The sequence below is a fragment of the Apteryx rowi genome, unplaced genomic scaffold (genome assembly GCF_003343035.1).
Source record: "Apteryx rowi isolate R43461 unplaced genomic scaffold, aptRow1 scaffold_10, whole genome shotgun sequence".
In the NCBI taxonomy this organism is placed as follows: Eukaryota; Metazoa; Chordata; class Aves; order Apterygiformes; family Apterygidae; genus Apteryx; species Apteryx rowi.
In genome coordinates, this window is record NW_020447197.1 from 5,564,387 (window position 1) to 5,575,096 (window position 10,710).

The window sequence follows — 10,710 nt, forward strand, 5'->3', positions numbered from 1 at the left end:
ACTTGTGATGTGGACCTACATTAAAGACAAGCCATGGAGAAGCAACAGCAGTCTTATAAATGGCTATGAGAAAAGCAGTGGTCAGAGTCTGGGGATATTAGGTAAGATTAGGTGCTGTGAGTCTGAGGAGAAGGGGGATGGATGCAAGGGGAGTTTGGGCTCACATCTGGGTAACCTTGGGCATTTAAAAATGTGTATTCATAAATCAATAAATGGGATAAAAAGATGGGGGAAGGAGAGAACCAACTTCACCCTGTCCTTCCTTCAAAACCCAACTGCCAGTTTCCTTCTCTGGTGAGAAAACTGTTCCCACCTGTTCGAACAGACTTCTGAAATGGTAATCGTCAGGCTTGACGACTACATCTCATGATACACACACCTACAAAATGCTATTATTGATACTAAACATGATAGCAAAACCTGCTTAACAACTTTTATCACTGAGCTTATCTTGACATCCTGCTTTTCACATGGATTTTCCACTGAAAAGCCTCAAGGAAACACCTTTCATATCCAAGCTCCTCTGAAGTTTGGGTCTAAGAGATCATTTTCCTTTGTGAGTGTGAAGTTTTCAAGCAAAAGGGAAGGGCTGTGATCCTACGCAGATGGAGAAATTTCAGGGACCTAAAATATGGAATGCCTTCAAGGTAGCAAATGCCAACTGGCCTCACTGTGTGTTCAGCAATAACTCTATCCTCCCACTATAATATCTGCATGCACACAAAAAGTTATGTTTCCTCTCCCCTAAAATTTGGAAGAAAATTGCTATTTTTATTTTTAATACTTGAATACTCCTGAATATTTTAATACTGTTATATGAAAAGTGAAGATTTGTCTAAACGCCCAGATAAGTAAGTGATTAGACAGACAAAGGAAAATGGTTGTTGTTTCCTTTGGCTATGAAACAGCAACTAAATGGTTAAATCCCTATAATTTCTTAAGCCATTTTAGTGCATCTATAACTTAATTTGCCTTGTAAAGAAATTAGCAAGGCTACTGTTCTCTTTCTTCTGATCTTGTATTTTCTTTTATTTTCTTAGGGCTTTGCCATGAAAGCTACTTTGTAGATAAATCTTTGTGGCTAAATCTTCAGGTCTGCGGATTTTTTTTTCTCTTAATATTTCAGCTATCTTGAGTCCTTCCATTTCATCACGTTTAAATATTTCAGGCAATTCAAAGCAGTAATTATAAATGGATATGATTAAGATTAGGCCCTAATAAGTGCTAATCTTTCCTTCCAACCAAGGAGATAAAGCCTGTCTTAAATGTGACTGGCTTAAAACAAGTTCCTTTTTTTTTAATCCTTACAAAGTGAACAAATAAAACACTACCCAGCAGCTGTATTCACAGGATGCACTGAAGATAATCACTTCCATTTGTTACTGCAAAGCGCCTTTCTTTGTAGGTATCGGCCTGCTTTACTTTGAGGTGTGTAGGCCACAGATTATAGAGTTGCCTGAAACTTGGTAATGAAACCCGAAACTCACCTGGTCTCACAACAGACCTGAAACTTGGCTCCATTTTTTGATGCTTTTGATTGAATTTTAGGTGAACCAGGGCCAATTATAGTACTAGAGTTCTTTCTTCAAGGCACTTTCAAGCACGAACTAATTAGCCAGTCTCTGCAACACTCCTCAAGGTGAATGATATCTTTCTCTTTGTCAGGTAAACTGTGATACTTTGATGTTCATACCCCTGTGCAGTTCTTTATTTCTGCATGTGTTTAGCTGAGCCCAAGGTTGAGCCCAAGGTTTTTAATCAAACAAATAGCTCTTGTTGAGCAAAGAAGTCCTAATTTATGAAGAATGCTAAAAAACTACTGAACGTGACAACGTAGCCCTAGAGTTCACAGAAGCCTGAAAGACAAGTTTTGATAGAAAACCAAACCTGTAATAGAGACTTTGATCTCAGGGTTTTTATTTCATGAGTGATGAGCTGAAATGCTGGAATGATTATTTTATGGTATGGAATATGAGCTTCAGCACACTGGCCCCAAGAGACATGTAAGCTCCCTGGACAACTGACATGTTTTCCCTAACTTTTCTGAATGCACACCCTGCTAGGGTTTGTCTTCCTAGCAGTCTTAACCAGCCCTCTCCTATCAAGGAAAGGGGATTATGCTGTTTTGGGGTTGCCCTACATTTAAATAGCTTTAATACTTCAGACTATCTTAAATGGGATCTGATGTGACTAGAAATGTAACATGCTTCATAGCTGATTGATTGGTAGCTGTCATTGCATATGCATGTGCTGCAGTCAAAAATGTTGGAGGAGGGGGGAAATAAGGTTCTTGTGCAGCAAAGTGGAGCAAGTAATTCACAACTAATAACTTAGTCTCCTCTTGACGATTGCTAATAATACTCTGYTTTGTTATTGAAGTTGTATTAGCAGTGTGTGGTCAGGTAAGTAAAATGGTATTATTTCCACTTTTTGGCTGATCATAAGCATGAGCTTTTCCAGAGCAAATTTAAAGTTCATTTCCTGCAAATACTGGTATATGAGATTTTAAAACTGGCTTTGGGTGAATGTTCACCAAGTGAAGCAAAGTCCACCAAAAGTGGAATTTTAACTCCCTGGATGTTTGCAGAAAGTGAACAAAGGGAGCTTGAGAAAAAACAAAATGATATTTTCTGTTCTGCCTCCTTCATTTTCAGTATTAACCTAATTCATAGCTCTCAATCCCCAGAAACTATGAAATCTTGGGTCTGGAACCTTTCCTTCACAGGCAGCAGTGTTTCCCTATCGTTGTATCAATTTCTGTTGTAGGCACACTTGTGCTACAGCCCACCACAGAAACAGGAAGGATGGGGAGAGTGACTTTTCCTAAGAGGCGCCACCTCTCCTCCTCTTAGCAGCTTTTCCCACAGTCCAGCTCTCAGTAACCCATCTTCTCTGGGAAAGGCAGGAGCTCGAAGGAAATAAAACTGGCCAAATCAAGCCTGAGGGCCACAGACCGGATGATGCTCCTCTATCTCTAGGGCTGAGTTTGGTTGAGTCACAGTTTGGTTATGTGATCAGAGAAGGCGAAGCAGCGAGTTGGCTAAGGCCCCAAAAAACTGATCTTCACAAATTTGTGAAGTGCCCAGTTCTGAACTGGACAGACTTTCTTGCTTTCCCATGCATCTTTCAGCTCTTCCTGTCTCTTCAACAAGGAGGTTAAGACCTATGTACCTCACCTAAAGCTACAGAGGGAATCCATTTAAAAAGTCCAAACCACTTAAGTTGGTACAAAACCTTACAAGACAGTCCTGCTAAGGTGTAGACTACACTAGGTGTAAAACTACAGTTCTAAGAATAGTTTTAAAATAGAATTTCCAAAACACCTTTTCAAAATATTTTAATACAGACTGAAAAGACAAAACCAGAAAGTTAACAAATCTGATTTCACTTGTCACAAATAGTATAGGAACAAAAGTAGATAACGGCAACAGGAAGAGCCTTAAGAGGCACAGAAGGTTTATAACTTATAGCACAACTCCACCAGATGGATTTTAGTTGAATTTCAGTTGTTTCTTTTCCTTCTAAACTTTACATTTACTTTCAAGAGAAGTGACTCCAGGAGAAATTAGGTATTTGCTTATTTATTTAATGTCTTCTACATTTGTGGAAGTTGACTGCAAAAATATGAAATGATGTTTGCTTATGAAAACCAGATTTAAATAAATGAAAAAAAAATAGAACTGAACACCAGAGAAGATACACAAAATGACTGAAACTTAAATAATATCAGTACAGATACGGTGACATGTAGAATGCCAGCGTCAAATTCCACATTACTTCATCTCCCATCTATGTAAATCTAATTGTCCCAAACTTGTACCACATAGGCTTTTGGTACTCTTCCAGCTAGAGAACTTGATCTAAGCCCACAAAGTCAGTATGAATCATTTAAGTGCTGGCAGATGAATGCTAATTTTTCTGCAGAAAACTGTCTTACATACAAACTGAAAGTTCTGCATTTTTCCTAGTGGAAGCTTTGTAATAAAAAGTAGTCTTGAGCACAGCACCAATGACTGGGACATAATTCATCATCAATAACACACTACTGTACTTTTATATTCATTAAAGATAACAGATAAGTTTCCCATATACATGTTGCTGAAAGGCATTATCATAGAACACATGATATGAAGAATTTTATTTATGTGGTTCTCCTATTTCGTATGGGAAAGAACATGCATATATGCTATAAAATGATGCTGTTGGCCTGAAGGCACATTGGCTGTATCACCAACGGCACAGTTCACACAGAATATTCTCCTCAGTCATAACAAAAACAGGACAAAAAGTGTGGGCACCAGGTGTTTAGGAGAATAGAGCTTCCTCTGTATTCAGATATTGGTTGTTTTTAAAGGTGAGTTTTGGTTAAATATCTCCTCAAAAGAATATTTTTTCTGATGCTCAGGTCGCTTATTAGCCTGAAGTATTCATTTATTCCTAAGTAATTGAGCCTAAACTGGTTACTGTTTGCATGGTCATTGGAATTATTTTGTTAAAGTAGATAATTTGTTTATGCTTTTTCACCAAAACATCTCGTTGAACAGAAAACAACTCCAAATTTGTTTAGAAAGAGAGAGTATTAGGACGTATTTTTAAATTCATACACATTATGCAAACTACAGTTCCTTCTAAAGATCAAAAAAATCCATATGTGTTTCCATCAACTCTCAACACAAATTGTCTGTCAGGGTAAAATTTTGAAAGCTGTACTGTAACCAGAATGATGAAGGAAAATTACTGCCAGACAGATTATATAGTCAAGAAAAAACTGTGTAACTTATTTTGTGCCTCCTAGCTTGAATACATATGGGACAAATGCAAATTTTCCAAATGAAGTACAGCTCACAGTGCATAAATTTCAAACAGATAGTAATTTGCACATATTAAAGCTTGGCTTGGATCATAAACAGAGAACTTTTTCCTGAAATGCCAGCTTTTCTGTAAAGCTTTTTTTTTTCCTAAAGGAACATCAATTATAAGTAATGGTCTAGCCAACAAAATTGGAAGAGCTAAACTTGAGGCAAATAAACTGAAAAATATGATTGATTAAAAAATGATTATCCTGCCATGCATTGTAGGTATCATTTGAGGGAATGGTTTGGGGCTTATTGGCAGTTATATAAATTCCAATCTGAAATTTTCAAGAAGTAATGTTGGCACAACTGGATTTCTGTGTGCACCCACAGGGTGCGCAGATAGAGCTTTTCAGAAAAGTTAAATGTCACAAGCGAGTCCTTTAGCTCTCTGGGTCCTGAGGCCCTTATAAGGTTAATGTTAGCAGTGGGTAACGGGATAACTTGTACGAAAAGCTATTAAAGCCTCCTTGCAGTCTGCTAAGTTGATTTAGATTTAGCTGCTTAAAGCATAGAACTAAATCAGGAGTATATTGGTTCCTCCAGAGATTATAAGTTCCAAATAAATACTAACTTAGAATGAAAACATTGAAAAGCTCAAATACGAAGAGACATGTTTTGCTGCGGTTCAGAAAATAAAGGCTGAAATGAGGTGGGACGACTTGCAGCAGAAACAGCATGCATATTGGGGACCGGGTAACAGCTACCTTTCAGGGCACAGCTATGTACCGACTCGGTGTATTTACTGAGACGACAGATCCAAGCTAACAGCAATCCAGCCGTTACCCACCGGGTGCGCCTCAGCTACAGGAGCACTGTTCTTGACCAAGGGAAAAACTCCATTAATTTGAGACAACTCCGCTGCTGTCAGGATTTTCAGGGCATCCCCTACCCCTTCCACTTGGCGTAGGGCACTTAATACAAGGATAGCGTTGCCAATACTATTTTGGGATTTTGCCACCAACTGTATGATTCTTATCTGTATTTAGATAGATAACAGATATGCCGCATGCAACAGCATAAAGACACTACCCACAGATTTTTGTTTCCACTGAATAAAAGCTTTTGCGCTTACTGTGGGGAGCCCTGCGAAGGAAGCCCCAGGAGGCGTCAGAGGATCAGTCAAAATGGCGCTTCACCACCTGGAGGCCGCCCGCACGCGGCAGCCGCGGAGAAGGGGCGGGACGGCGGCCGCCAGGGCCCGCAAAGCTCCGTCAAGCGGCAGCGACAGATACAGCGGCTCTTGGTTCCGGCGGGCGGGTGAGCGGGCAGGGGGGGACACGCCGCCCCCCGCGGGGCGGAATAGACTCTCTCCTCCCCCCTCCTCCGCGGCGTCAAATGGACTCGCCTGCTCCCCACATGCTCCTTCCCGCCGCCCGCACCGCGTGCGCGTGACGCAGCGCGGCGCCGCCGTTGCCATGGGAACAGGGAGCTGCGGCGGCGGCTGAGGAGCGCGGCCCGGGTCGCGTCGAGTCGCGTCGCGTCCAGGGGGGCCGCGGCGGCGGCGGTGAGGGCAGGCGAGGGGGTGTCGGGCCCGGTGGGGCCGCGGGAGCGGGGGAGGCCCAGGGCTGGGGGGCGCCGCCGCGGCCCCCCCCGGGGCGAAGGCTCGCGCTTAGGCCGGCGGTTGCCTCGGGGGAGGCGGGAGGCGCAAGCGGCCTGGGGGCGCCTGGCCGGGTGCCCGCACGGTTTGCGTTTGTGGTCTCCCTCTATGCTTTTTTTTTTTTCTTCTTTTTTTTTTTTTTCTTTCTGATTTTAGGCTGTTTTCTTCCTTCCCTGGCCTTCCTATACCTTTCATGAGCCTTTTTGAAAAGCAGAGCCACCTGTAACTTAAAAAAAGAGGGGGAGAAAAAGAAAAAGGGGGGGGGGAAAGGAGGCGTCCACTACACCGATAGTAGTTTTTCCTCTTTTTAATACATCCTTTGTCTTCCCTTACGGTCTTGTGCCTTTCTAGAGCTGTCTTTTGGGCTGATTAGAGTCTGTAAGCCTGGCTTAGCTGAGACCGGAGTTTGATACAAGCACTGACGGCAAGTAGTGACTTTGTTCCTTTCCCCCATCCCCTTCTTCAGCTGCAGCGCTCCTTTCTGCGGGAGTTTGCGGGGGGAACGCTGCAGCTGCGTAATGCTCGTGCTGAGGCACCTGCCTCGCGCCACCTGCTTGGGAACTTGTGATTTTTTGAGTAGACTGCACGGAGAGAAAGACCATTCTGTCTTTGTTGTTTGAAGTTACTTCTTGAAACACGGCTGAAATCATAGGGTTTGGTTAAACAATTAATGTACGCAGCTGATGGAAATCCGTGCTGGCTTGTCAGAATCAGTGACAACATGTCCTTCTAACGTGCGACAAAATTGCTGCCTATGGGGAAATAACTTAGGAAAAATATCATTTAGATGTTTTAGTACATATTTTCATGATCTTATTTTGCATATGTTTTACAGTGTCAGACAGTTAAAGTGATAACTTGTATTCCCCCAAAAAAGTGAAAGTTGAAGCAAGTGGCATCATTGATATTAAGGCATGGGGAATATGAGCTGGTCCTGAACGACTAAGATTATGTTGCTATACCTGTCTGTTGGATTTATGAGATAATCAAATTTTGTTTTGTTTTTTAACTTCACTTAAAAAAACAAAAAACTAATTAGTGAAGTGGTAAAAAGCATTATGGGAGAACCAAAAGTCTCAGTTGATACAGTTATAATTAACAGCAAAAGGCTGGTTTGAGGAGCAATGTTATGCACATTCTTTCTTAATTACACTAAGAATTCTTCTTCAAAGTAAATGAAGAGTAGTTTGGTTTGAAGTAATGCTAAGTGGCTAGGGACTCAGTTTAGCGTAAAATCTATGTTCATGGTTATGATAATTGAATGCAAGTTATTATATATACTGTTGTTTCCCTTTGGATTTTATGGGTTTGTTGATGTGAGAAAGCGTAGGAATTTGGTCTGCTTTTAGTTAAATTACTGTAGTTTGAAATAAACTACAGCCATCTCTAGCTGTCCTTATGTTATAAGGCTGTCTTTAAATTGACTAGGAATAAATGTGAGCTAACCTGAGATAGATGGTAGATGAGATTTGTGGTCATTTAACTATGCTGATTTAAAATTTAAATTGACTTACATTTCAATTAACAGAAACGCTGCTGCTTGTTCACTTGCCCTATATATCCACCAGCAGCACAGTGGAATCCACTAGAATGGTCAAGTTTGACTTCATCAAGTTGGGCACAAAACAGCAGGTGGAAATGATGTGGATAATTAATGCTTGATTTTATTTATTTATTTAATGTTGATGAAGCTGTTCTGCTCTTTGCCTCACTGGAAAAGCATCATATATAATAGAAAAGAAATTTGATCCATAGATAAACAACAAGTGCAGAGAAAAAGAGAACTCTCATCTGTATTTATGTAACAACCCTGCTTACAGGTAGTGAATTTGTTTTGGGGAAATCAGAAGCTGGCTTTGCCACACTAGTACTTACTTTTGGCAGGCTTTTTCAGCAGTCTTGACAATCTCTCTCATGATTGCTCAAGGCCTGCGTACAAGCTTTGCAAGCCCAGGGTGTGTATTTCCCCAAATTGTGTACACTTACCTTTGAATATTACAGTCTCATTGTTGGTTTACTTAACAGCTGTTCTAATAAAAATCAGGATTATGCTTGCTATTACAATCAACTATAATGTTTGGTTCTTAATAAATGAATTCATATATTTTCTCAGAACAATTTAGACTTTTGATCACCTGCTACCTATTTAAATAACTTAATGTTTCTCACCATGTACCAAACAGCCATACAACATAGTCTGATGAAGGCCTGCTGTTGTCTTGTCTAAAACTCGCTTCCTAAAGTTAAAGAAAATAGTTTGGAAAGTCTGTGTAAATTATCTGTGGAAATGGTCCCATTGCACTGCAAAGAATTATGTTTTTGCCTTGCATAATTGAGTGGGGATAAAAAGATCTATGTACATACAGTAATGAGTAATTTGTTAGTAGCATTCATAAAAGAAAATAATAAAAGTAGTATGATTCACATATATAATCTCTTTCTTTCTAATATAAGAAAATGGTTGATAATGTATGGCTTGATTAAAAAATCTAATTGAGAACAAACTTTCCTAATTGCATTTAATGAAGTGATAACAGATTTTGAATAAAATCCTGTATTGATTAAATGCTCTGTAACATAACAGTTATGAAACTGAAACAGGTCTATGTGAGAAAAGGGAAAAATATGCACTTATCTTCTATTTACGCAGAAAAAACAAATTTTAGTGTCTTAAATGTATTCATTTGATTCAGTCTGTAAATTTAATTTGCATAGGAGGCTTAGTTTAAAAACAAATTTGAATTCATGTACTAATAAAGGATTTTCTTACCCAGCGTTATATTTTTCTTCCACTTTGTGGGTGGTTTTATCTCAGTTTATACAACCTTCTAAAACTAACATTTTAAATTACTTCTTTAAATGTTTGCTTACAATGGCACATGTTAAAGTTTTAACTCATTTTGATTTAAAAAAAAAAAAAAGCCATTTATATAAGTTATGTATTTTTTTTTCCCCTCCTTGAGCTTGGTAAGTTGGCCTTATTTGTGTCAGTTTCTACTTTTCACCAGTCTTCAGGTTGAATCAAAACCAGAGTGTTATCTTTCTCTGCCTAGATGCTCTAGTCCTGCTAGCACAAACACATTCCCCAACAGAAGAATCTTTGTCTATTCTGAGTTAATAGAATCTTGTTTCATCTTAGAATATGATAAAGAAATAATTGTTTTGAGATAAGGAATGGATTGTTTATTTTTTCCAGCCACAGTAAGAAACATGTTTGTGTATGTATGAGAAATTTCTGTGGGCACTGAAATGTCATTGCTTTTAGGTTCTGCTACGGTAGAAGTTATAAATGAGTTTGTAATATGTTATTGACACACGTTTTGTTTCATGGATAAAGATATTATTTAGATATGTTTTAACTGTACTAATTGTAATTTTCAAGTATATGTGTGACTAGGCAATTCAGCTTTTGCTGTTGAGCTCGGTTATGTGTGTTGAAAATACTAAGCTTGTCCACATCATTTCAGTTAGGGACTGCTCTCAGCTGGAATCTGGTAACTAAGAGTTGAAGAACCATTTCCAAACAGCCCGTCAGCTGTAAGTCTCTGGAATATAATGTTTTTTCTCTTTCGGAAATGCATCTGTACAGCACAAATGAAAGCTCAGCTTTGGCACTGTGCTTGAAATTGAGTGTTGGCATGTTTCTTCCAGCAGTCTGCTGACTCTGTGCTAGTTGTACTGCAAGCATTCTAGCGCAGCGTATGGATAATAAGCTTCAGTTTGAACTCTGTGCTGTATTAACTTGGTTGTTGGAAAAGTATTTTACAACTGGAATGTGAAAAATTGTCTCTAAAATATTTAGATATCTCTAAAATTGTCTCCGAATTTTTGAAAGTGTGGGATAAGCCTGTCTGCTATGAGTTACTGTGTTATATGAATTTGTATATGATGCATGATATTTATCTTCCCAAACCATTCACAATGGTTTTGCTTTGATTTTATAGCATTTGTTATTGAGTATTATTTTATTCTCTGTGCTTTTCCTGGGTCTGGTTCAAGAAAGATACATTTTATTAATATTAAGCAAGTTTCCTTGAACTTGAGGAAATTGCCTAAGTGAAACAGACAGCTAAATCTTTCCCTTGGCATCATAAATGTAATAAAAAGTTTCTTTTCCAGTTGTATTCAATTTAAATTTGCTTTAGCATTTTATTGCTACTTCCTATAAACAATTTCTGCTTTCTGTTTCTCTTTCCACATATTAATATTTTTTTAGCTTTGTAATAAGTTTTTACTGTTTTAATTTCAATCAAATTC